This window comes from Hevea brasiliensis, chromosome 12 (assembly GCF_030052815.1).
Source record: "Hevea brasiliensis isolate MT/VB/25A 57/8 chromosome 12, ASM3005281v1, whole genome shotgun sequence".
In the NCBI taxonomy this organism is placed as follows: domain Eukaryota; kingdom Viridiplantae; phylum Streptophyta; class Magnoliopsida; order Malpighiales; family Euphorbiaceae; genus Hevea; species Hevea brasiliensis.
This window is the reverse complement of record NC_079504.1, coordinates 22,816,892-22,843,561: the sequence shown is the minus strand read 5'-3', so window position 1 is coordinate 22,843,561 and position 26,670 is coordinate 22,816,892. Positions and strand designations below refer to the sequence as shown.

At 34.8% G+C, this 26,670-nt stretch overlaps 1 long non-coding RNA gene, 1 other non-coding gene and 1 pseudogene across 3 annotated transcripts; all 3 read right to left on the bottom strand.

Annotated features, from left to right (window-relative positions):
* Positions 1-224: 224 nt before the first annotated feature.
* Positions 225-2,106, bottom strand: LOC131171359 (uncharacterized). Of its 2 annotated transcripts, XR_009142032.1 has the most exons (3): positions 1,317-2,106; positions 637-720; positions 225-495 (listed from the first exon to the last, which is right to left on the bottom strand). It is a non-coding gene; the product is annotated as an uncharacterized LOC131171359 (long non-coding RNA). The 2 variants fall into 2 exon arrangements; XR_009142031.1 differs by lacking the exon at positions 1,317-2,106 and having other exon boundaries at positions 637-999.
* A 45-nt stretch (positions 2,107-2,151) lies between these two features.
* Positions 2,152-4,492, bottom strand: LOC110639670 (uncharacterized). Its single transcript, XR_009142030.1, has 3 exons — positions 3,468-4,492; positions 2,481-2,810; positions 2,152-2,384 (listed from the first exon to the last, which is right to left on the bottom strand). It is a non-coding gene; the product is annotated as an uncharacterized LOC110639670 (transcript).
* A 2,090-nt stretch (positions 4,493-6,582) lies between these two features.
* LOC110639662 (squamosa promoter-binding-like protein 14) lies at positions 6,583-11,376 on the bottom strand (annotated as a pseudogene).
* Positions 11,377-26,670: the final 15,294 nt, after the last annotated feature.

Sequence of the window (26,670 nt, the reverse complement as noted above, 5' to 3'; positions counted from 1 at the left end):
AGTAAATAATATTTATTTAAAAAAATTAATAATCATTGTTTGCCAACATTAAATTACAAGTGATTTGATCACGTAATGCATTCATTTGAAGTGTTCCACTTTCTTGACTACTTTCTTCCGCTTTAATGTCATCTGCATCACGAAATATGTCTGGTGATATAAATTTTGGACTTTTATCTAATCGCTCAAATGCTGGATCAGCCAATGCTTTTCTTCGAATGTAATTATGTAATGCTATGGACACAACTGCTATATCTCTTTGTACATAAAATGAATAAGGAGGCATTGTTCGTAATATCTTCCATCTTGCCTTCCAAACTCCAAAAGTTCGTTCAATGCAACATCTTAGAGATGAATGCTAACGATTAAAAATTTCTTTGAGTCTCATTGGTCTTCCACCACGTTGAAAATTAGGTAAATGATATCTAGTACCTTTATAAGGTGCAAAATATCCTTCCATCTGTTGATATCCAGCATCCACTACATAATATTTTCCTACATATGAAATATATTTTATTAAAAAAATAAATCACTAATGTATAATAGTATAAGGTTTGTGTGTACATCTGTGTACTTGCCTTTTTATGACCAATTAAAAAAAGAAATGAGAAAAATGAAAATAAAATACACATTTACCTGGTGGTGGTTTGGAAAAGTTTAAATTTTATTTATTGATAGCATACTGGAAAAGGCGTCCATCATGAGCTATACCTTCCCATTCTGCCATTACGAATGTAAATTGCATATCAAAGCTACAAGCAGCCATAATATTTTGGGTAGGCACCCCTTTTCTACCAATAAATCGAATCAAATTTTCTTCTTGAACACAAGCAGACACATGAGTTCCATCAATTGCTCCAATGCAGTCCTATTTTTCAAATGTTTAAATTTAAAAAATTAAAATACTTAATGATTTTTAATGATATTTGTAATATAGTACTACATATAAAGATAAGAAAAAAATTTGAAAAATATACCTTGAAATGAGGCATATATCTGTCATCATTCAGTAACTCAAGAGGAATATTCTTGAGCGTTAGAGTGCATCGGTTTTATCATATCAATTGACAAGCACAGCATTGCTTTTAATACTTCATGAAAGTTCCTACTGACAGTTTCTACTGAATGCTGAAACTTTTCTTGAACTTGCCTATTTGAAGCTCCCAAAGCGAGAACATATAAAAACATGCCAACTTTTTCTAAAATAGTCATTTTTTTAGAACATTTTAATTTGTAATGACACTCTAAATCTAGACAAAGTTTTATTAATGTGTCTTTATCCATTCCGAATAAATTAACACATCTTCTCTCATTACCTCTCATTATTTCTTGTAACCATACAAATCCTGTATGGAATGAATCCATACAAGGTTCTTTATGAATATAAGACAAGTAATAGCTACATATAATATCAACTGCATATGTGGTTGTCTTCCAAACTTCATCGTCATCATCATCCCAAATCATTCGCTGAACAACATTCATATCTATCAAGAAAAAATAAAAACAAATAAACCTCATATATAAATTAATATCAAGTACTAAATATTTTAACTTTAAAAGTTCATGATTACACTAAAACTTTATTGCAATGCCAAACTTGATAATTAAGAGTTCAAACAAGTAATGAAAATAAGAAAAATAGCAAATACAAGTAATAGCATCTACTAAGTAGAAGGCTTCCACACACCATTAGTCCATAATGAGAAATGAAATTGAAGCCATTTCCACTTTGTTTCTGCATCTTCGAAAATATTGTACATCTCTCTTTTTGACTTTTGATCAAGTAATAGTGTGCAGAAAAAATGAATATCGCTTACTTTCTCTATAAGTGGCAAAGTTAATACATCTTTCATAACTTCTTCAATAGAACAACCAAGGCAATCTCCCAAAAGACTACACATAGTTGCAGTCTTAGACTCCATGGTCTCTTTTATAGTTTCTTTTAGCTCTTTAACTGTATCAGTCATCTATGTAGCACCTGAAACCTTTTTTCCCTTATTATCTTTTTTTTCTTTGTTGCAAGGTCATTAGACAACTCTTTCCTCTTTTGTTTTTGCACGTTATGTTGACTACTATCATTTTTTGTATTTTCTAAACCCACATTTTCACCTCTTTGCTTGGTGAATGAACCTCGGATCAAAACCAGCATTCATCATTTCATTTAAATTATCATCAAAATTTGATTCTGCACTAATATTCTCCTCAACATGATCTGCGGTATTAAATTGTTGCGTCTCCTAAGTTTCATTAGGTAAAACTCCAGATGATGGTGCATATGCAAATTCCCCAGTAGCCACAATTCCTAGAAATAATTCTTGATAGTTTTCATAAAGCTCTTGTCCAATTCCTTTCTCTCGAAATCTTGCAAAATTTGAATTTTCCTAATACATATAAAAATCAAAACACTAGTGTTAATAAATAATTAAATGCCTATTTGTTTAATAAAGCCTTAAAAGCTAGTTCTTTTTTTAACTTACCTTAATTTTTTCGTTCCACCACTCATCAGGAGCAACAACTGTGCCTTTTATGGGATCCTATCCTAATTCTGTTTCATTCCCTTTTAATGCTTTCCACATCTTCCATTGATCTTTCATCCAATCCCACTTGTGCCTTAATTGCTCTTTAGTATACTCTACACCAACTTGCCTCAATTCATTCTGTAACCATGTATATCCTTTGTCACCCCATCCACCACCATTTCTCTTGCCCAAATTAGTGCCTCGAACACAAATTTTAACAAACAAGTTAAATTGTTCACTACTCCATGCAACCCTTCCAGCACCCTTATTTTTTGTAGCCATATCAACCTATAAAGATGAATGCTATTAACTCCAAATAAAAATAACATTCAAGTAAATAAAAGTATGCAAAAGTATTAAACATAAATCCCCATTTGAGATTAATTCAAGAAAAAAAGCATGAAAGTAAGTTTCCTATTTTGTAAGAATTCAAGCTTTTGAAAGGCAAATAAAACTAAAAATAATAATCTAGACCTTCAGTATTACATGAATTTATCATGAGATAACTAATAATAACTCTTTCCATAATCTCCAAATTCCAATGATGAAAATCAAATAATTCTTAGTATTATAGCTAATTCCAGCATTAAAATTGATCATGAGAATTGGAAATCGACTTGTTTAGTTAATAAAAGAACTGTATAACCAACTTCTATTCTAATGCAAAGCATTCATACATCTAAAGATGTCTATCATCATGAATGGAACAAGATTATGAAGGAACGGAAGCATGAAAAACACAAGTTTATACCATTGAATTCAAAAATTTTCACCTAGGGTCACATGCATCATGCAAGATTTATTTTTATCTATTTGATTTCAATGATAAACAACATATTAAAACTCTTTTAATATGTTTTTGGATCTGTATTTGCCATTTAAGATTTTAAAATTAATCAGATTAATTTTAGAACCCTAGATTAAATCAAGAACGATTACACTAACCTCTTGATGCACTGCAGCGTGTTTGCGCCTTTAAGATTCGTCTTCAGGACACCAGATGTTGTCCCTCTAGCTTGTCCACACCAAGAACACCTATGACAGCCCTTGAACAGCTTCTAAAGCTTTTTCTATTAATTAGAAATTAAAGTTCTGCCTTTTAAGAGATTAAAGATGTAAACAAGACATTAGAAACAATTTCTAGTGTTCTTAATTCAAGAGATTGATGGATAATCTCTTTGAATTGATGAGAGATGAAGAAGAATAGATGAAAAGCCTCAAAGTGGCGTGACAAAGGAGAGGAGTGGCTGCTGGTTATTTTTCTTTTCATAACAACACTTAAATAGCTAGGTTAACACATTAAACCCTTGCCACATGTCACCCTTTGATTAGCTCTAGGTTTAAGTGACCCAATCACATTGTGCCAAGTGTCAAACCTATATTTAATCTTGATTTTAATCATCTTACATGATTAAAAAAAAACATTTTGCAAGCTTATGTGTAATCCCATGTGTCACAATCTCATGGTGCCACGTGTCACACTGTGAAATGACCAAAATGCCCCTGTGTCTTAATTTTGAGTTCTTAACCCAAAATAATTATTTTTCTTCTTCTAAGTAATTTATATCAAATATAAATTAATTAATTAATCTCTATTAATTAATTTCTCATTAATTAAATTCATATTTAAACACTTTAAATATAAATTTAATTTATACTACACATCCAATAATCTAGATTTGGTTTCAAGTCATGCTAGGGACTTTGCAATTTAATTGCAAACCAAACCTATTTAATTAATCAATTAAACTCTTTAATTAATTAATTAAATCATATTTAAATAGGTGATAACTTGTGTATGTGTGTGACTTACTAGGCTTATCACTAATTGGCAATGAGACATGATATCAACTCTTAATATCATCAGAACTCTTTCTTACCATAAATGATTTCTCTAAATCATTTTATGCACCTCATAGACCATGGTTAACACCTAGCATAGCATGTCATGGCCACCCAATTAGTAATAAGGTTTACCTTAAATGAACCTATAATTATATGTTACCATGCACTAGAATCTCTCTGTTACAAAATCCCAACTCAAGTGAGTCATGGTTTATGTCAAACTCCATTTCTTTGTGAATATTATGTTCTCTTTTAATTCCAGTTCTTGATTAAAAGATTTTCTCATCAGAAACTCCTTTCTGAATAAATCTATCTATCCTGGCCAAGAACTTGAAACATCAAGAACAATTAAATGAATATAGGATTTTATCTCTATTTACTTAAAGGAACAGATTCCATCTTGATCAACACCTACCTTCATATATAACTAGTAGGAGCCAACACATGCCCATATACCCATACATATTACAAATATGAAAGCAGTATCAAACTCAAACTACCTATATACAAGATAACTGTGCTATCTCAGGTCTAAAGATTATATGCACTGATATGATTTATGACAAAACATTGACAAGAGTAAACTCCATGTGTTTGTCATAAGTGTCAACTTAGTTCAACCTACTTATCATTTATAAGTGCCTATCATATTTGTTAGATGGCATGAGACTCACCATTCCATCTTATTTATATCTCATATAAATAACTTGGAAACAAACATGAATACAATCTTTCTGGATAAGTCATGTCCTTATTATGAAGTATCCTCGATTGCGAACCTATTTATGATACTTTGTGCTAGAAATATTGTCACTCATATTCTTAACAACTTAAGAATAATATTTCTAACAAAATATCAATGGAACTTTTCAATTACACATAAATATATTATGTAAATGGAAAAGTGGAAATGCCTTTTATTAATAAAAATATGTACAAGATACATACTAAATGATATGCTCTAGAGCATACTATTAACAGATTACTACTGTTCTAGGCACAGAACATAATTTCTAAGTCAAGCTATTAGATTCATGAACACCATTGATTCTTTTTCATTGTGAGGTGAATAACATCAGGAAAAAAAATATATATATATATATAGCAACTATTGTTGACTTTTTTTTCTTTGTGAGGTGAATAAGAAAAAAATAAATTGATTTTTTTATTGCTAGGTGAACAGGGGAAAAAGAAATTGATTTTTTTCTTTGTGAGGTGAATAGCATCAGGAGAAAAGAAATTGCAATTAAGATATATATATATATATATATATGCAGCTAAACTGAAATCATAATGTATGAATTCATAATTTGAGTTTAGAGTTGCTACCTTTTACTCTTTGTTCATAAGCAGTGTGATCACATATCATTAGAATTAAATTAAATTCAAAACTAAAAAAGAAGACACAACAGTAATATAAATAGAATTAAAAATCAGAAAATCATACCTTCTTGACTCAATAAGGGATAATCTGATGTACTTTAATGTCAAATTAATTTTACCTTGAGAAGAAATTAGAATTTCAATTGATAAGCTCAAGAAGGAGACACAATGATGACACAGAAATTGAAAAGAAATCACAACTTCGATGGAAATAGAAGCAAGAAAATACAATAAGGAAAATGACAGATTGAAAAGAAATTAGTATTTTGATTTAAATAGGAGCAAGAAGATAACACAATGAAGGACACTGCATAAATATTAAAGTAGAAATATTTTAGTTAAAAAATAAAAAAATATATAGAGCAGTTCTAAACAGCTCATATTTTAAAGCTGATAGAATCTGCAGCTGATAAGTATCCTATCAGCTGCTTTTCAGTTATCGGGTAATTTTTTAGAATTTTACCAAACACTTAAATTCAACTGTTTGGGTATCCGCCATCATGCATCCAACGGCTAAACCAAGCACCTCCTAAAATCCTTCATATTTCTGCAGTGTCTCCCACTTCATAACGCACCTAACGCCTGTCCTGTTAAAGGTCTCGGATCCAAAGATTTCAACAATTCAAAAATATTTTGTGATCCCAAACAATAATCGGTCCTAACCTATATAACTCGGAGAACTCAGGCTTCCTAACAATAGCAGGCAGCATTTGACGCCACACCAGCAGCAGCACCTATATTTCCTGCTCTCACTAATAGGTGATGAACACATCTTTAAATAGGTTATTTCTTTGATCCCTCCTGTTTCTCCCCAAAATGTTTCATGTTATCACTAAATGGTGCCATAATCCAAAGTCTCCCATTTGAAGGAGCAACTAAGCCAATGTCTGGCGCATCTTGCAAGAACAGACATACACAAACATAGACAATGGTAATGGTGAGCATTGAATGAACATAGGGACGCTGAAGCAACCCTTGTGAACCCAAAACCCTCTTGTCGTATCTTGCTGCCACAGTCTTACATTTTGCACAAGAACTACGCCCTTGCTGAAAATTTGATGTCATTCTTGAAGATGATGGTTGCCCCACGTCATTTCCAATTGTTACAGAAACCTTACCATTTCTTCTGTTGGCAAGTTTATGCTCCACCAATGTGTTACAAGACTGGTTATTTGTCACAATAGCATAAGCATGTGGCGACTGGCAATTTGGATCCAAAAGAGAATTCCAACAGGACAATCCAATCTGCAGCAGAAAGGGAAATTTTACCACAAAATGATTCTTGAGAGCATTAAACATAAAACAATACATAAAACTAATAATCCAGAATAGTACTACTACTTTTTCTGGCAAAAATCTCCAATCCCCCGTCCCTCCCAGAACCCCATCCACTCCAAAACCCAAGACAAGTGAAAAAGAAAACATATAACCTCGCAGCCAAAAATGAATGGAAAAACAAGATACAAATCTGCATAAAAAACTAGGGTTTTGTCGCCATTCTCAATAACACCACCTCAAAAGCAGATGCTATTATGAAGTGATGACTTCAAAAACTATAGATACCCTGATAGTTCAATTAGGATAATCATATGGAGAATGTTTCAAGAGTGAACGAATGAAAAAGGGGATATTTAAGGCGTCACAAGTCAGCCACCCCAGGCTAGCTTATGAGCATAGGAATCTTGGCAAAGATCCTATATCCTCTTCTAACCAGTCCCCACTTGCAAGCCAACACACCAAAAAAGAAAATGGAAAGGAAAAGCAAGAAGATGAAAGAATGATTACCTCCTGTGGGTCATTTGTCAAAGCATCAATTAGATTATTAGAACCTGAAGTGGAAGCAGCCAAATGTAGAGATGTGATACCACTAGGTCCAGCAATACTTGGTGGGAAAATATATTTTTTAGAGGAAACGTCACTGCTATTAATGGAATAATGGATAAGCAAGTCCACTATTTTCCTGCACCTCCTTCCGCTCGGTTCACAAGCTGAATCTCAGACAACATCTCCAATGACTCCTTGGCTAACCCTCTCATGTCCAAATTTCTCTCTACCAGCATGTCCAAAATTGTTTTACCAACGTACAATAGTCTCTTTCAAATGAGAAAATGAGCAAAAACTTGAACCGGCTACGTGAATAATCTGAAAGCTCAAACATAGAAGACACTTTCCTCTGTTGGAATAGCCATCCAAGTTCATTCAAAAAGTGTAGAACTTCCTCCCTTGATGTAGGCCGATGGAAGCATTGAGCTTGTTTTTCTGAAAAGTTATCAGAGTCTTTAGCCTCTTCATCAAACTCAGATTCAAGAAGTCTTAGCTCTTTACAGATCGTAGCATCAGCTATTATTACAGGAAAACTGTTGCTCTTGAAACCATTTTCCGCCTGTTTATAATATAGGCAGAAGTCACATGCATCATTCTCAAAGATTGTTTATTACTAAACTTCAGATGCTTACAAAAAGGTTCGAACTCTTACTTCAATGAAACAGCGACCCAAAATGCTAGAAGAAGAAACATGAATTTTAAAGCCTTTCACATTTATCTCATCATACATGGCACTTGGAGAAGTTGATCCAGTGACTTCCTTTGATGTGTATCCCCCCATATATGTGCAATGAATCCTGCATAAATTGTAGATGAGCATTTCCGTAAAATAAGAGACAAGTCAACAAGCAACACTCAAGAATAATTCTGCTTACTTTGTGCCAGGATTAGTTAGATTTCTTCCTCTTAACAAAATGGAGTTTTCCTGCCCACCAACAACTGCCAATGGACACTGCAATCAACTCCGGGGAGATCCATGTTCCCCAAGATTTGCATAAACGAATATTTCCTGAATTTTATTACATGCAAAGAGCCAAAATTAAATCATGCCCAATATTTTTCACAATTCACATAAACACTATATCGTTTTTATTATGTAATGTGCACGATAAGATTAGAATTTGATTGTTCTTTGGCCATATGGAATATCATCATCATTAACTAAGACCCTAAGATTACAAAAAGAGAAACATAAGCATAGAAGGACAAGGGTGGGAGTGGGACGCAACCCTCATCTATTCTATGCACCGTCTTTATATGATGCTAATTGCCTGCTTGTATGCAATAAAAATCTCCCACTCCTCCAAAATCAGAATCTAAATCTTGAACCAAAGAATAGACTTGTTGAAAAAGGTTTCTTTCAAGCTGCAAGGAAACAAATAAACCTAGAAATGGTCAGCATAATGCTACATTAAAATTCCTAATGTGCATTATAGCAGTTCACTCACATGCTCCCAAGCTGCAGATGACATAGATAAATAAAATGACAAAACCACACAACCAAGCCTTACGTGGCTCTCCATTTCAGATGGACTGTTAGAAAGCCAATTGTAGAGCTGAAACAAAAGCAGAATAATGACAATTAGGTGTATTCAAAAGCAATTGTTACTGCATCTCCACCTCCTGTCCCCCTAAAAAAATCTATACTATAAACAAACCCATGAACTAACCTGCATTCAAAGTTTCCCTGGGAAATGGCTGGGATCTTTATCAGTTTAATCCTGTGGAGGGAATCATACCAAGGCCATACTATTAAATACTTGATATTGAGAATTATCTCATGTCCAAATGCAAAAACAGAAAATTAAGCAAACAACAGGCTCAACACAATCTAAAGGCAGTAGTTAACTGGGCATCAGCGTTCTGACTAATGAACTGATCCAGAGGAAGACGTTTATTCAGCTTGATATGGAAAAGTTTGAAATGAACTTCGGTTAGCCCCTCCATTTGAACCTTTAAAGGGTTCAAGAGGCAAAACACATCCACGAGTTTTGGTACCTTCAACATTGGCATTGACACCTCTACTGATTGACATCTTTTCAGATTTCACAGTCTCTGCTGTACTCTTCAAAGCAAACAACCTCTGTGCAACTAGAGGAGATAATGACAGAGATCTCCCTTCACTTGGATTACTGCTGTCAGAAGACAAGTACTTCCTAGAAGATGCCAGTTTTGGTGGACTGTTATCCTCAGGTGAAGAGCTAAATAGCTGTAAATGTAAACTAGTGCAATTTTCTTGAAGCTGGCTATCTGAATCTTCAACAGGAAACTGGTAACAGCTACTACTTCTCTCACCACCCACAGAAGGGAAATCGACAATAGTTCTCTTCTGCAGATTGGGACCTGTAGCTCGATCAAGGCAAGTCAACTTAGACATCTAAGTGTCACTGCTCTGGCTGCTTCTTTGAGATAGAATTGCTAGAGCATCTGGTGCAGATGCTGTCAAAGTTGCTGAAAGAACAGTAAGCAAGTCCATGTTTGATGGAGAAGATGTGGTTCCATGCAATATATGTTGGCGATCTGATGATGGTTGTTCAGGATTTTTCCTATTTGGAGTTCCAATATTTGAAAGCTTAGCAGCAAGATCCATTGGCAAAGGTAATGCATTTATTTTACTCAAAATTTGAATCAGCTGGTCCCTATCTGGCGCTGATGAGTTATTAGTACTTTTTCCCTGGTTCTTCCCCGTAGTTTTCAACATAAATTTAAGCAAATGAAGTGGAAAATAACAATTCAATTCATTCAGACAATTCTGTCACCTTGAGTGCGTGCCAAAGCAGTTAACAAGTTAACCGTGTCTAAATTTGCGTTGCTGGTGGAATCCTAGTTACCAGGGAGTAGCAGCTGTGAGGTAACATCCTCAGGTTGGGTTTTCCTCCTCCGTCAGTTGTGCCCAGCAAGCCTACGCCTACAACTTCTTGTCCCCTCATCAAACTCAGAAAGTGTTTGAAACTTGCAAACAGCAGTGAAGGTTTTGATGCGAGTGAAATCAAAGCAGCCATGGAGAAAATAAATTAATGATATCCAGAAAGGAGATATTCCAAGTTAACAACCAAAGGTATCAAACAGACTATACTTGTAAACTAAAGATAAAAATAATAATGTGTAATAAACAAGAATATGACGGTTAAAGTTTAACTAATGATCAATGAGGTCAATGAAGTAATGAGATGAGAACCTGCTACACTGCTGACAAAACCTCTGCATCTGCTTCCCAACAAGAGCTTTAGTGGATTTGCTATGAACCTCGCAAACTTTATGACGGCGTTGATAGTCCTTTGCATTAGATAGATTTTCCTTGCAATTATCGTCCTGGCACATTGGATAGGTAGCTGTGCCGGGAGATACAGAGCGGACTCTTTTATTGGGCGTGGAGACAAGCTCCTCAACAGAATTCAAGCCTCCAGCAAGATGCAAGCGAAGTCCATCATCTTCATCCACAGCGGCCTTTTTCAAGGGAACATGATTCCCAGAAGCTTCAGTCTTCTTCTTAGGCTCCGAGGATGCGGAGCAAAACTGCAAAATGTTGGTGTCAGAGTCCAAGGGGTTGGGCGACAAACCTGACGCTATCCCAATCCCATGCCTTAGGATTCCAATTGTCCCTAGGATTTTGAACAAAACGGTGCAGCTGCTGGAGCTGAGAAAAGCAATCAAATCCCGCTTTTTCCAACAATACAAAAACTTTCCCCAACCTCAGATCTACAAAACAAACAGTGAAAAGCTGGTCGACCTCAGATGCCAAAAAAAATTGACTACCCCTGAAATCTGGTAACTGACTGTCACAATTTCTTTCTCCACAGCATTATTCTTGAATAGACGGAGCTTGGAGAGACAAAATGGAAGGGAACTAAAGGAAGACGAAGACGCCAATCCACGAGCTTTCTTTTTAACTTTTGCTTACCATTTATTTACTTTTTATTTTTTCTCTTTGGCTTGTAACAGACGTTTCCTTCCGGTGATTTTAGCGATAATTTCTAGAAAAAGACCAAGTAATATTATCATTCGATAGCGTAATAGTTCCCTACTTCCATGAAATAGCTTCCAAATAAAGAAATCTTAGCAGGAAGTTTGATATTACAAAAGGACTTTCAAAAATGGTCATTTTATGTGAACCTGATGAGATCCGAAAAATTATTTCGAAATGATTTGGAAAACTATTATGATGGTTTCGAGTAACATAATATCTAGATTTGACAATATATTTTTCATGCCTACTTTAATGCTAAATAAGTCATTCTTTTCTTTGAAAAAGAGAAATTGAATGTTGACAACTTGTTGAAATTTTTCATTAAGCCCAGCAATTTCAACTGTCATAACTTAAATTAAGATCTTCTATGCTCTTAAAAAAAATTATCTTTTAATAAAAGAAAAATTATAGTTTACTAAGAAAAAGGCATTTAAATTGACTCTCGTTAACAATGTTAGATGTAATATTTATTAATTGAAGGCACAAAATTATTTTGACTTGGCAATTGGTGCTTAATATGGGCATTTTTACTTTACATAATAAGACATTTTCTTTATTTGCTGCCTCCTCCATTGTCAAACCATCACAGCAAATAGTCATTGTTTTAGAAATTAGGGTTGAACTCATTGTGTAATGATTTTTTTTTTTTTTTTTTTTTTTTAAAAAAAGGACAGATAAAGCACATGAGAAAATTCAATTTATGAGTTTTTTTTTTCTTATTTAGATTCAACTATAACCTAAATTCAAATTTTGATAATTTTAAAAATACTCCATTCTCATTAGATGAGAATCAGTGGGACAATACTTCAAATTTTATGGTATGAAATTGTCAAAAATGTGTGGTAGTGTAAATCAATTCCTTATGTTCTCACCATTAGCTTATACATTAGATTACACATTTGAATTTTAATATATTTTCTTTTTTATATTTTTGAATTGAATTCATATATAAATCATAGTTGAAAATTGAGATTTTCTTTTTATAAAAATAAAATTATCCAATGAATTTTCTATTTTCTGCTAAAAAAAAATCTCAACCAATAATCTAAGATTCCACTCTTTTGAAATATTATATAAAATTGTGATTTCATGTGAACATATTGTATGGATGACAAAAGTTAACAGGTACATAATTCAGTTATTAATTTAAAAAAAAAACTGTTTAATTATTTAGCAACTACAACTTTATAAAACTCATTTGTATATATATGTTTATCCTTTATTAATTTATCATTCCATATAGGATGTTTTATATGGAATTACTATGATATTGTATAACTGCTCGTACACCATTTTTTTATGCATTGGATACATCAAATTTAAATTCATAGTTTTTAATTATTTTTAATATAATTTCAAATAAATTAATTGATTAAATTTAATAGTTAATCTTTTTTAAAAAATAATTTAAAAATAAATAAATAAAACACTAATTTGCATTCAAATTTGAATTAATTAATTTCAGTCTAATTTAATATAAATTCAAGAACAATTTTAATATTATTTCAAATTAAATCATTTTGATTCAGTCTATTCTATTCTACCATAGGAAGGCAAAATAGTAGTGTGCAGATTCATGTAAGTAGGAGAAATTGTCTCCAAATAAGAGCGTGAAGTGGGGGGGATGGTAGGGCCGGCAAAGGAAAAAGGGCAGTGGAGGTGATGGCGCTATCGTCTGGATACTGTTCCTTGTGGAACCGGCTGTATTATCGATTTCTTCAGGTGCCTTGCATGTTTTTTTTTTTTTTTTTTACAAAGGCAAATATTTCATTTGATTAAAAGGGAATTTAGCTCAGATACAAAAGCTTGAAAAAGCTTGATCATAAAAGGTCCATGGCCCAAAACAACAAAATCCCAAAATTAATATGTAACCCAAACATATAAAATCAAACTCATACCCAACAAATATCTAACCCTAATCCAGAAGGACAAACATCAACAATTCATCCTTTCTGCTGTTCAACATTCCAGCACTATTAGAATTGATTATCGGTTGCAAGCAAGGTAGGGAAGTTATCTTCATAACAAAATAGAGAGTCACATATTAGGTGAGGTATCAAACGAGTAAAGAGAATAAAGTCATAGATCAAAAAAAAGTGCCGAAGCCATGGAACCTAAAAGAGTAGCCGTACCCAAAGAAAGAGGGCGACGGTGACTAGGACAATTGGCATCTCACTCGCGCCATACCCTAATGTTGACCAACAAAATGAGCAACAACACCACACCTCTAAGTCGACAGCATTATTCGCACGAGCTACCGCTGGGATGCCAAACAAAAATAGGAGATTCATACTGATGCCTGAAGGTTCCCAAAATAACTGCACACACAAATAGAGTAAAGAACAAAAAAACACACAATAAAATAGCAGCCCAAACACCCTAAACATTAACGATCTAGCGCAACTAAAATAAAAAGAATATCTACAACCTACTCCAGAGGTGAGGAGGGAACCCACGGCGGGATCGGGGAAAGAGAGACTCTCCTTTGTCTAGAGGGTAGAGGAAGGTGTGAAATTGGCAAAAAGAGAGCTTGAACCCTAGCCAAAGAAAAGAGAAAAAGAGACGGATAAGAAGAAGAAGAGCACTGTACCTTGCATGTTCACCTACTTTATGTCTTGTGTTTGTCACACCTTACCTCTGTAAGGCATAACATGATCTCGTAGAATACTTAATGAACTACTGAACTTCACCTACTGATAACTCATTAAGTACCCTACAAGGGATTTTAAAACAATTATCTTTTTTTTGATAAGTGGTGAGCATTTTTTTAATAAGTATTAAATCATTTAATTTAAGTTGGAAACTAGTTGAAATTTTTGGCCCATTTTATTTCTTCGCAAATTTTATAAAAATTTTGCCAGAGTTCCGTCTGTATTTTGAGAAAACAGTTCTTCAAATACCTGAAAAAAAGCACTTCCAAAAATTTTCTCAACCACTACTTCAATTTCACAATCCATCTCAACAATTTCTCAAATCTCAAAATTCAACAGTCAACATTTCTCAATTTCCAAAATTCAATCATCAGTAAAATAATATTTATCAATCTTATTCAAATTAAAATAAAACATTTCCATTCATTAAAGACAACAATCTATATATATACATCATACCAAAATCTACAATAAGAAAATTCAAACTAAATTTTATTACAACTTTATACAAACTTTGTACAAACTGCTCAAGACCGATTTACATGTTCATACATTTATGTGCAATACATACATCAAAATAAATATTTACAGGCAGGGTATAAATTATACCTGATAACTTCAAGCTGATAAATCCTCAATCCTCAGCAGCTCAGTCTGCTGCTCTTCTAGTCTCTATATCTGCGACAGCAATAAAAGCTATCGCTGAGTACTAGGACTCAGTGGTGCACAACATACTAAATTAATCTTTATGCAGAACTTAAATCACATTTATTCAAAAATTTGACTAAACATGAGAATTAAATACAAATCATGCATTTTGAGATTTTAATCCCAAACAATTTCATTTTGAAGCATCAAATCACATTCATAAAACTCACAGTTAGATCATGCCATTCGAAACAAATAGAATCTCAATAGCTAGGCTAAAGAGAAATCACATCACAAGGCTAGCTAGCTCAAATATATGGATATCCATTCACAACCTCTTCTACTGGCACACCTCAACACTTATCCAGAGAAGGAATCAAAATTCGAAACTAATTACCCCCACTAGTCATGCTAATGAGGTGTTCAAATATATGGTCATAACACTGTGGTTTCAAAACTTATCTTAACAATTTGCTAAACATTATCATTTCAAATATACACAATAACTTTCAACAATTTAAATCAAAATATCATAGATAATATCACAAATAAACTTTCACAATTCAAAGTAAAAGTAAAATACATATTTCATTCACTTTATCAATGAATTCCAAAGCATAGTGATGTTGTGCACAAACCTCAAGCGAGTCGCCTCTTGGCCTTGACTCGGTTCCTCAGTTCTTTCCCAGTATTTTTTCAACTGAAACACATAATTTTGCAGTGTTTCAGTACCATAACTTAACATAAATCCAAAAATATATTTAACTTCATTTTTACTTAGATCTATCGTGATAAACTCGACGTTCCTTAAATTTTTGTGTTTCGTGTTATTATTCACTACACTATTCAAGTCAAATTGTTAACTTTCTAAGGCTTAATAGGTATGGGAACTCCAACTTCACCCACATACCACATTTTAGTCACCAAACTTGTTGGTTTTGGTTGTTTATTCAAATTCTAAATCGTTTTGGTAAATTTGATAAAATTTCACTTTAGAGTCTAAGGTTGCCTTTGTTTCATTGGTCACTTTTCTGTTAGAATTTGATAAAACTTCCTTCATAGAAAATGTTCCCTATTGTCTTAAGTTTATTCTCCCTTTTGAATCACTCCAATTGGAGTTTTGTAGCTCAAGTTATCGCCATTTGAACCATGGCTACCAAATTGGACACAACCAGTGCAGGCAATTTTTTTGTCTTTGGCAGTTTTAGGTCACCAACTTGGGGTGGCCAAATGACAGTTAATGGCAGAATTTGGGTTTATGTTCTTCATGAAAGTTTTAGGTCTATATCTCATATAATCACTGGTAAAATTTCAGGTCATTTTGACCTGCCTAGCTCAAGTTATGGCCAAATGAACAAAAACTATTCATTTGGTCACTTTGTCTGAGAGGCAGTGTGATTTTCAACTTTGGTCCATTTGTTCACTAGGTTTTGGTCACTTTTTGGGCATGCTTCCTAAATGAAAATTGTGTCATTTAGTGTCTATTTTCATCCCAATTGGTCCCATACCAATTGGACTTGTAAAATTTTATTTTTGGTCCTTCAAAGTTGACTTGGTCATGCTGCCAGCAGCATGACCACACTCCCTCCGAATTTGGCTTTAATTCAAATACTTCTAACATACTTAATTAGGTCACAAATGACCATTTCTCACTTTACATTAGGTTAAAGACACCATTTACAAGTTTCTCACATTTTTGGTCTCTAAACCCTAATGTCCAAAACCCTAATTCACACTATCTTTGCATTTACTTGATTCCATGCCTTTAACCATAGTCATTCAACTAACTAAGGTTTGTATAGCCAATTAAATCCATCAAACCATGCAAATATACTCCCATATACATGCTGGCAGAAAATCATTCATGGTCCCTCAATAAATTTTTATTTCATTTTAAGCATTTTTCTAAGTTAACTAAGTTATAAACACAAGTAATAAACTCATTTGCAACTTAAATCACTAACCTTTGTGTAGCAACTTCTAACTCTCTTTTTCTCCAATTTTCTTTCTTCTTTTCTTCTTTCTTTGATGACCAATCTTATTCTCAAGTGATTAGATCAAGTTTTTATGGGAGAATTTGGGGTAAGGTAGGGTCAAATGGGTGTTTAAAAGCTTGTATTCAAGCTTTCATGGAGGAATCAATGGTGGGCTTATGGAGAACCTTGGCTGCCGAAATCTAGAGGTAGGAGAAGGGTTCTATTTTTTTTTTTATGTAATTTAAGTCTTACTTTATGTATTTGAATGGGTCAAAAATTGTGGGAATTAAAAAATAAATTTTTGACATCATTTTGATGTCATAAGGTGATGTAATTAACTTTTTCTTTTCTTTTCCTTTTTTTTTATTTTTCCATTAGTTCTTTAATTTAATTCTTGATTTTGAAATTTTCTTTTCTCTGATTTTATTTGTGATTAGGTCGAAGTCACTCTCGGGTCAATTGACCAAATTGCCCCTCGCCGGTTTATCCCGATTTGCAATTAATTTCATATTTCTTCCGGCTTCCTGACCTAATTATTTGACTGGCTTAACAGTTCTTTTTCTTGATTTTCTCTTTTCCACTGTGTTCGCAATGGTCCTAAGGACCGCAGCGTCATATTTTACCGTTCGAAATTTGAGTTTAAAACGACTTCGCAGTCCTTCTCGAAAAAGTCACCCATCGCTGTGACTCTCGGCTCGTTTAACTTCTTATGTTATGTTTTTCTTATTTATACTTAACTAATTGACAATTACTAATTATTTTTGTTTAAGGCTTATCTAGTTGTCTTAAGTGTGGTTCTACTCCCCTTAATTGTGGGACCAACAGGTCCAGACGATAAAATATACCAGGCTATACAAATAGGGGTATTACAATTCTCCCCCCCTTAAATAAATTTCGTCCCGAAATTTTACCTGGTATTAATCTCTAAACAGTTATGGGTGTTGTCTCGTCATGTCCTCCTCTCGTTCCCAAGTAGCCTCCTGGCCCGAATGATGGTTCCACAACACTTTTACAAACGGTATCTGCTTGTTCCGTAGCTGCTTTACCTTATAAGCCAGAATCACCATGGGTTCTTCCTCATATGTGAGGTCTGGATTCACTTCAATTTCTTCCACTGGTAGTACATGAGATGGGTCTGATCGATACCTCCTCAACATAGACACATGGAAGACATTATGTATCTTCTCCAACTCTGGAGGTAGTGCCAAAATAATATGCCAAAGGACCTACTCTTTCCAGAACCTCATATGGCCCGATAAAATGAGGACTTAGTTTCCCCTTTCTGCCGAATCTCATAATTCTCTTCCAAGGAGAAACCTTGAGGAATACCTTCTCACCCACTGCATACTCAATATCCCTTCTCTTTAGATCAATGTAGGACTTTTGACGGTCTGATGCAGTCTTAAGTCAATCTCTGATCACCCTGATCTTCTCTTCAGTCTGCTGAACAATTTCGAGTCCAATCATCTTTCTTTCACCCACATCATCCCAACACAACGGGGTTCTACATTTTCTGCCATACAAAGCTTCATATGGAGGCATTCCAATGGTTGATTGGTAGTCATGTTGTAAGCAAACTCAATCAAAGGCAAGTGTATATCCCAAGCGCCTCAAACTCAATCACACAAGCCCGTAGCATATCCGCCAAGATCTGAATTACCCTCTCAGACTAGCCATCTGTCTGTGGGTGGAATGCAGTACTGAAGTTCAATCTAGTTCCTAGGGCTTTCTTAAGACTACCCCAGAATCTAGAAGTGAACCTAGAATCCCTGTACGTCGATGGATCTGGTACTCCATGCGATCTCACAATCTCATCAATGTACAACTTGGCCAATCTTTCTAAATCGTAATCCATTCGATTTGTGAGAAAATGAGCGGACTTAGTCGATCACAACAATGACCCAAACTGCATCATGACTCTTCTGTGTCCTCGGAAGTCCCATCATAAAATCCATCTTTATTCTCTCCCATTTCTATTTCGGTACTGGTAGTGGATGTAACAACCCAGCGGGTACTTGATGCTCTTCCTTTATTTGCTGACAAGTTAGGCATTTGGATACAAACTCTACCATATCTCTTTTCATACCCATCCACCAGTAATGCTCCTTTAGCCCTCTATACATTTTTGTGCCACCAGGGTGCATGGCAAAAGGAGAGTCATGTGCTTCCTTCAAAATGATCTTCCTCAATTCAACATCATTAGGAACACATATTCTGCCCTGGTGTAGCAGTAGACCATCATCTCTGATTGAGAATTCTGGTTTCTTGCCCTGCCTGACTTCTTTCATCAGCTTCTGATACTTTTGATCATTCTGAGCAGCCATTCTAATCTGATCAATCAACACTAGCTGTACATGCCATGCAACTGCTATCTGCCCATCATCATTAATCTCTAAGCTGGCATGCAATGATCTTAACGCATGTACCAAAGACAACGAAGTAACCCGTAGACTTGCCATAGTCTTGCGACTTAAGACATTAGCCACAACATTAGCTTTCCCTGGCTGATAGTCTATCAGACAATCATAATCTTTTATTAACTCTAACCATCTCCTCTATCTCAAATTCAGCTCTTTCTGGGTGCCCAAATACTTCAAACTCTTATGATCTGTGTAGATGTAACACTTTTGCCCATACAAATAGTGTCTCCAGATCTTAAGAGTAAACACTATAGCTGCAAGCTCCAAATCATGTGTCAGATAATTCCTCTCATGCGGTTTTAGCTGGCGTGATGCATAGGCAATGACATTTCGATCTTGCATCAATATACAGCCTAACCCATTGTGAGAAGCATCACTATAAACTGTGTATTCTTTACTCGGAATAGGTAAAGTCAAGACTAGAGCTTCAGTCACTTATCTTTTCAATTCATCAAAACTCTATTGGCATTTATCCGTCCACTGAAATTTCACATCTTTTCTAAGCAGCTTGGTCAATGGAGATGCCAACATGGAGAATCCCTTCACAAATCGACGGTAGTATCGGCATTTAAACCCAGCTGCGAATCTACATTTACATTTACGGGTGGACTCCAGTGGGACAGCTTCAATCTTACTTGGATCTATCTTGATGCCCTCTTACGATACTACATGCCCCAAGAAAGATATTTCCTTCACCAAAATTCACACTTCGACAACTTGGCGTATATTGTTTCTCCTTAGAGTCTGTAGTACAATCCGTAGGTGTCTATCATGCTCTTCTGCATTCCTTGAATAGACCAATATATCATTTATAAATACCACAACAAACTGGTCAAGGTATGGTCTGAAGATAGTGTTCATCAGATCCATAAAAGTAGCCGGAGCATTAGTTAACCCGAATGGCATAACCAAAAACTCATAATGGCCATAACGGGTTCTGAAGGCAGTTTTAGCAATACTCGCTCTTGTACTTTCAATCGATAATAACTCGATCTCGTGTCAATTTTGGAGAACACAATTTGTACCCCTTAACTAATCAAACAAGTCATCAATGCGAGGCAATGGGCATCTATTCTTTATTTTCACCTTATTCAATTGTCGGTAATCAATACATAAGCGGAGAGTGCCATCTTTCTTCTTAACAAACAACACTGGCGCTCCCCAAGGTGACACACTAGGGCGAATAAAGCCCATTGTCAAGCAATTCTTGCAACTGTACTTTCAACTCTTTCAATTTTGCAGGTGCCATTCTATATGGCGTTATGGAGATTGGGTCCACACAAGGCATAACATCAATCTCAAACTGCACCTCTCTTTCTGGAGATAATCCTGGCAATTCATCAAGAAACACATCCGGAAAGTCACATATAGTAGGGATATCCCTCAGTGCTGGGCTCCCCAGTTGGGTGTCTATCACATGTGCCAAGTATGCTTCACACCCCTTTCTGATCATCCTTCTGGCTAGTGCAGCCGAAATGATGTTTGATGGCAGTAAATGCCTCTCCCCATGTATTACCACATCACCATACAGAGGAAGACCAAAAGTTACTGTCTTCAGTCTACAGTTAATCATGGCGTGGTGCCTGACTAACCAATCCATGCTCAAGATAATATCATACTCTCTGAAGGGAATTTCAATCAAATATGACAGAAAAACATGTCCTTGGATCACCAAAGGACAGTCCCTATAAATTCTGTTGACCCGAACCTCTTATCCTAACGCACTAGTCACTAGCACTTCAAAACCCATTTGGACACATGGAACAGCAAGTGAACTGACTATGCTAGCACTAACATATGAATGGGTTGAACCCGGATCAAACAACACAAATACAACTTGATCAGAGATAGAGAATGTACCAGTTACCACATCAGAAGTCTAAGCCTTTTCTCGCTGTCTCATTGTGTAGACTCTAGCGGAAGCACTTCCTTGCCGATCGACCAACCGCACTCGATCGCTCAAGCAGTGCCTCTACCTCTGCCTCTTCCTCTACCAACTGATTGTGAACCTCTGGGAGCAGGACTCTGAATAGATCCCTTGGCAGTAGTAGGAGTTAGACCATATCTCGGATACGGAGCACTAGTACAGTCTTTATCTATATGGCCCTTGCCTCCAGAGTTAAAACAAGCTCCAGTGGCCCAATAGCATTCCCCCCTATGAATCTTGCCACAAGTCTCACAGGGGCGGGCAGAATGTGAACCCCTGCTCGACTGCTGACCAGACCTAGGGGGTCTCTGTCCAGAAAATCTGCCCCTACCAAATCTTCCATCTCGACCCCTGCTGGGTCCACCAAATTTCTTCTTTTTTCCAGAAGTACCACCAGAACTTTGTTCAACTGATTTTTTCCCCCTTGTCTTTCTCTGATTTCTCAGCTTTCTCTGATTTTTCTTTTATTGGGGTCGCTTCTGATTCTATTCTTTCCAGCTCAAGTGCTTGAGACATAAGTTCTGAAAAATTATTGTGTCTGAATCCCACAACTTGCATCCTTATACTGGGCTTTAAACCAGTCTCAAATCTCTTGCATCTTGCCTTGCTGGTAGTAAGGAGACTCCCTGCATAATGACTTAAGCGGAAGAACTCCCTCTCATACTCTGCCACTGTTTTGTTGCCTTGTTTTAGACTCAGAAACTCTTGTAACTTCTGATCAACATATGCATTTGGGATGTATTTCTGTCTGAATTCTCTGATGAAGTTATCCCAGGTCAGCACTGGTGGTTTAGCCAAGCTGTGGGGGATGGTCTTCCACCAATCATACGCATTCCCTTGCAGTAGAGACACAGAATACTCAAACTTCAGTTCATCTTGGCAGTACAGTTTCTTAAATACTCTGTCCATTCTTTCAAGCCATTGCTCTGCCTCTAAAGGGTCCACTGTACCCTTAAATTCTGCAGCCCCATACTTTAGTAATTTATCATACTGTCTGGCTAGAGGCAGTGGTTGTGCCACAGGTGTCTGAGGTGGAGCTTGGCAGCATACTGACCATTTGTTGAAAGATCGCGACCATCTGGCATGCGAACTATGCAGAAATCGGCATTTGCGGGTGGCGCTCGACCTTGACATTCGATAAAGTGGGGCTTCCCCTTGTGCCTCAGCTTCAACAGACTGCTCAACTGAGTGATCCCCTTCTTCCATTTCAGTCTGAAGTTAGGGTATCTCCTGAACAAGTAACACAAGGAGATTTCCCTCCGTTAGTTCATATTCATGATATAATGCACTGTATGTAACAAATATGGACATTAAGCAGTTGTACTTAATAAAAAAGACACAAATTTTCAAGTTAAAACATACTTCAAAAATTTAGCTCTGAAACAACTAAAACATATAACACCTTACCCCTCTCAGAAAGCATAATATGATCCCGTAGAATACCTAATGAATTACCGAACTTCACCTACTGATAACTCATTAAGTACCTACAAGGGATTTTAAAACAATTTTCTTATTTTTGATAAGTGGTGAGCATTTTCTAATAAGTATTAAATCGTTTAATTTAAGTTGGAAACTAGTTGAAATTTTTAGCCCATTTTATTTCTCCGCAAATTTTATAAAAATTTTGCTAGAGTTCTATCTGTATTTTGAGAAAACAATTCTTCAAATACCTAAAAAAAAGCACTTCCAAAAATTTTCTCAACCACTACTTCAATTTCACAATCCATCTCAACAATTTATCAAATCTCAAAATTCAACAGTCAAAATTTCTCAATTTTCAAAATTCAATCATCAGTAAAATAATATCTATCAATCTCATTCAAATTAAAATAAAACATTTCCATTCATTAAAGACAACAATCTATATATATACATCATAGCAAAATCTACAATATGAAAATTCAAACTAAATTTTATTACAACTTTATACAAACTTTGTACAAACTGCTCAAGACCGATTTACATGTCCATACATTTATTTGCAATACATACATCAAAATAAATATTTACAGGCAGGGTATAAATTATACCCGATAACTTCAAGCTGATAAATCCTCAATCCTCAGTAGCTCAGTCTGCTGCTCCTCTAGTCTCTATATCTGCGACAGCAATAAAAGCTATTGCTGAGTACTAGGACTCAGTGGTGCACAACATAATAAATTAATCTTTATGCAGAACTTCAATCACATTTATTCAAAAATTTGACTTACTAGGAGAATTAAATACAAATCATTCATTTTGAGATTTTAATCCCAAACAATTTCATTTTGAAGTATCAAATCACATTTCATAAAACCCATAGTTAGATCATGCCATTCGAAACAAATAGAATCTCAATAGCCAGAGGCTAAAGAGAAATCACATCACAAGGCTAGCTAGCTCAAATATATGAATATCCATTCACATTCTCTTCTAATGGCACACCTCAACACTTCTCCAGAGAAGGAATCAAAATTCGAAACTAATTACCCCCACTAGTCGTGCTAGTGAGGTGTTCAAATATATGGTCATGACACTGTGGTTTCAAAACTTATCTTAACAATTTGCTAAATATTGTCATTTCAAATATACACAATAACTTTTAATAATTTAAATCAAAACATCATAGATAATGTCACAAATAAACTTTCACAATTCAAAGCAAAAGTAAAGTACATATTTCATTCACTTTATCAACGAATTCTAAAGCATAGTGATGTTGTGCATAAACCTCAAGCGAGTCGCCTCTTGGCCTTGACTCGGTTCCTCGGGTTCTTTCCTAGTATTTTTTTCAACTGAAACACACAATTTTACAGTGTTTCAATACCATAACTTAGCATAAATCCAAAAATAAATTTAACTTCACTTTTACCTAGCTCTAACGTGCTAAACTCGACGTTCCTTAAATTTTTGTGTTTTGGGTTACTATTCACTACACTATTCAAGTCAAATTGTTGACTTTCTAAGGCTTAATAAGTATGAGAACTCCAACTTCACCCACATACCACATTTTAGTCACCAAACTTGTTGGTTTTTGTTGTTTATTCAAATTCTAAATCTTTTTGGTAAATTTGATAAATTTTCAGTTTTAGAGTCTAAGGTTGCACTATTTCATTGGTCACTTTTCTGTTAGAATTTGGCAAAACTTCCTTCATAGAAAATGTTCCCTATTGTCTTAAGTTTATTCTCCTTTTTGAATCACTCCAATTAGAGTTTTGTAGCTCAAGTTATAGCCATTTGAACCTCAAGTTATAGCCATTTGAACCATGGCTACCGGATTGGACACAACCCAGAATTCTGGGCAATTTTTTTGTGCTGGCAGTTTTAGGTCACCAATTTTGGGTGGCCAAATGACTTGGTTAATGGCAGAATTTGGATTTTTGTTCTTCATGAAAGTTTTAGGTCTATATCTCATCTAATCACTGGTAAAATTTCAAGTCATTTTGACCTGCCTAGCTCAAGTTATGGCCAAATGAACAAACACTGTTTATTTGGTCACTTTGTACAGAGGCAGACTGTGATTTTTCAACTTTGGTCCATTTGTTCTCTAGGTTTTGGTCACTTTTTGGGCATGCTTCCTGAATGAAAATTGTGTCATTTAGTGTCTATTTTCATTCCCAATTGGTCCCAAACCAATTGGACTTGTAAAATTTCATTTTTGGCCCTTCAAAGTTGACTTAGCAGCATGACCACACTCCCTCCGAATTTGGCTTTAATTCAAACACTTCTAACACACTTAATTAGGTCACAAATGACCATTTCTCACTTCACATTAGGTCAAAGACACTATTTACAAGTTTCTCACATTTTTGGTCTCTAAATCCTAATGTCCAAAACCCTAATTCACATTATCTTTGCATTTACTTGATTCCATGCCTTTAACCATAGTCATTCAACTAACTAAGGTTTATATACCCAATTAAATCCATCAAACCATGCAAATATACTCCCATATACATGCTGGCCGAAAATCATTCATGGTCCCTCAACAAATTTTTATTTCATTTTAAGCATTTTTCTAAGTTAACTAAGTTATAAACACAAGTAATAAACTCATTTGCAACTTAAATCACTAACCTTTGTGTAGCAACTTCTAACTCCCCTTTTCTCCAATTTTCTTTCTTCTTTTCTTCTTTCTTTCTTCTTTTCTTCTTTCTTTGATGACCAATCTTCTTCTCAAGTGATTAAATTAAGTTTTTATGGGAGAATTTGGGGTAAGGTAGGGTCAAATGGGTGTTTAAAAGCTTGTATTCAAGCTTTCATGGAGGAATCAATGGTGGGCTTATGAAGAACCTTGGCTGCCGAAATCTTGAGGTAGAAGAAGGGTTTTTTTTTTATGTAATTTAAGTCTTACTTTATGTATTTGAATGGGTAAAAAATTGTGGGAATTAAAAAATAAAATTTTGACATCATTTTGATGTCATAAGGTGATGTAATTAACTTTTTCTTTTCTTTTCCTTTTTTTTTATTTTTCCATTAGTTTTTTAATTTAATTCTCGATTCCAAAATTTTCTTTTCTTTGATTTTATCTAACAGTTAGGTCAGGAGTCAGCTCTCGGGGTCAATTGACTAAATTGCCCCTCGCCGGTTCATCTTGATTTGTAATTAATTCAATATTTCTTCTGGCTTCCTGACCTAATTATTTGATTGGCTTAACAGTTCTTTTTCGTGATTTTCTCTTTTCCACTGTGTTCGTAATGGTCCTAAGGACCGCAGCGTCACATTTTACGGTTCGAAATTTGAGTTTAAACGACTTCGCCGTCCTTCCCGAGAAAATCACCCATCGCTATGACTCTCAGCTCGTTTAACTTCTTATGTTCTGTTTTTCTTATTTATACTTAACTAATTGACAATTACTAATTATTTGTGTTTAAGGCTTATCTAGTTGTCTTAAGTGTGGTTCTAATCCCCTTAATTGTCCTGACTGACACCGGTCACCGGAACAGTAAAATATACCAGGCTATACAAATAGGGGTGTTACAGTGTTAGCATTTAGTTTCAGACTTTTTGACTACTGCTAAGTAATAATTGTTATTATGATTTTCATACAAGACTTACTATTATTTTATTTCTATAATTTAATCAGTTTGATTGCATTTCCAGGGTAACCATTGCATAGAATCAGGATCCTTCGAAGTGTATGCACCGAATTTCAAAATTTTTTTTTTGAATTTAACTTTTTTATTATAAAATAAATATTCAACTATTAAATAAACTAATTTAAGGATTCTTCTTATTTAAGTTTAATCTGATTAATTTAGTATTTACAAATTTAATAATTATTTTAAAAAAATAAAAGGTATTCGAAATGACTGGTTTTAATTAAATTAAACTGATTGGATTCTAATTTTAAAATTGAATTGTGATTCTAGCAGAGTATTTTAATGGATTTAATAAAAAGTGTAAGAAAATGATTTCTGAGATTTACAATTGTCCAGGACAGAAATTTCATCTACGAATACATGGTTTCACTTTGCAGGTTAAAAATTTGAATTTTTCCAATCTATTGGATTTTATTAATTGAA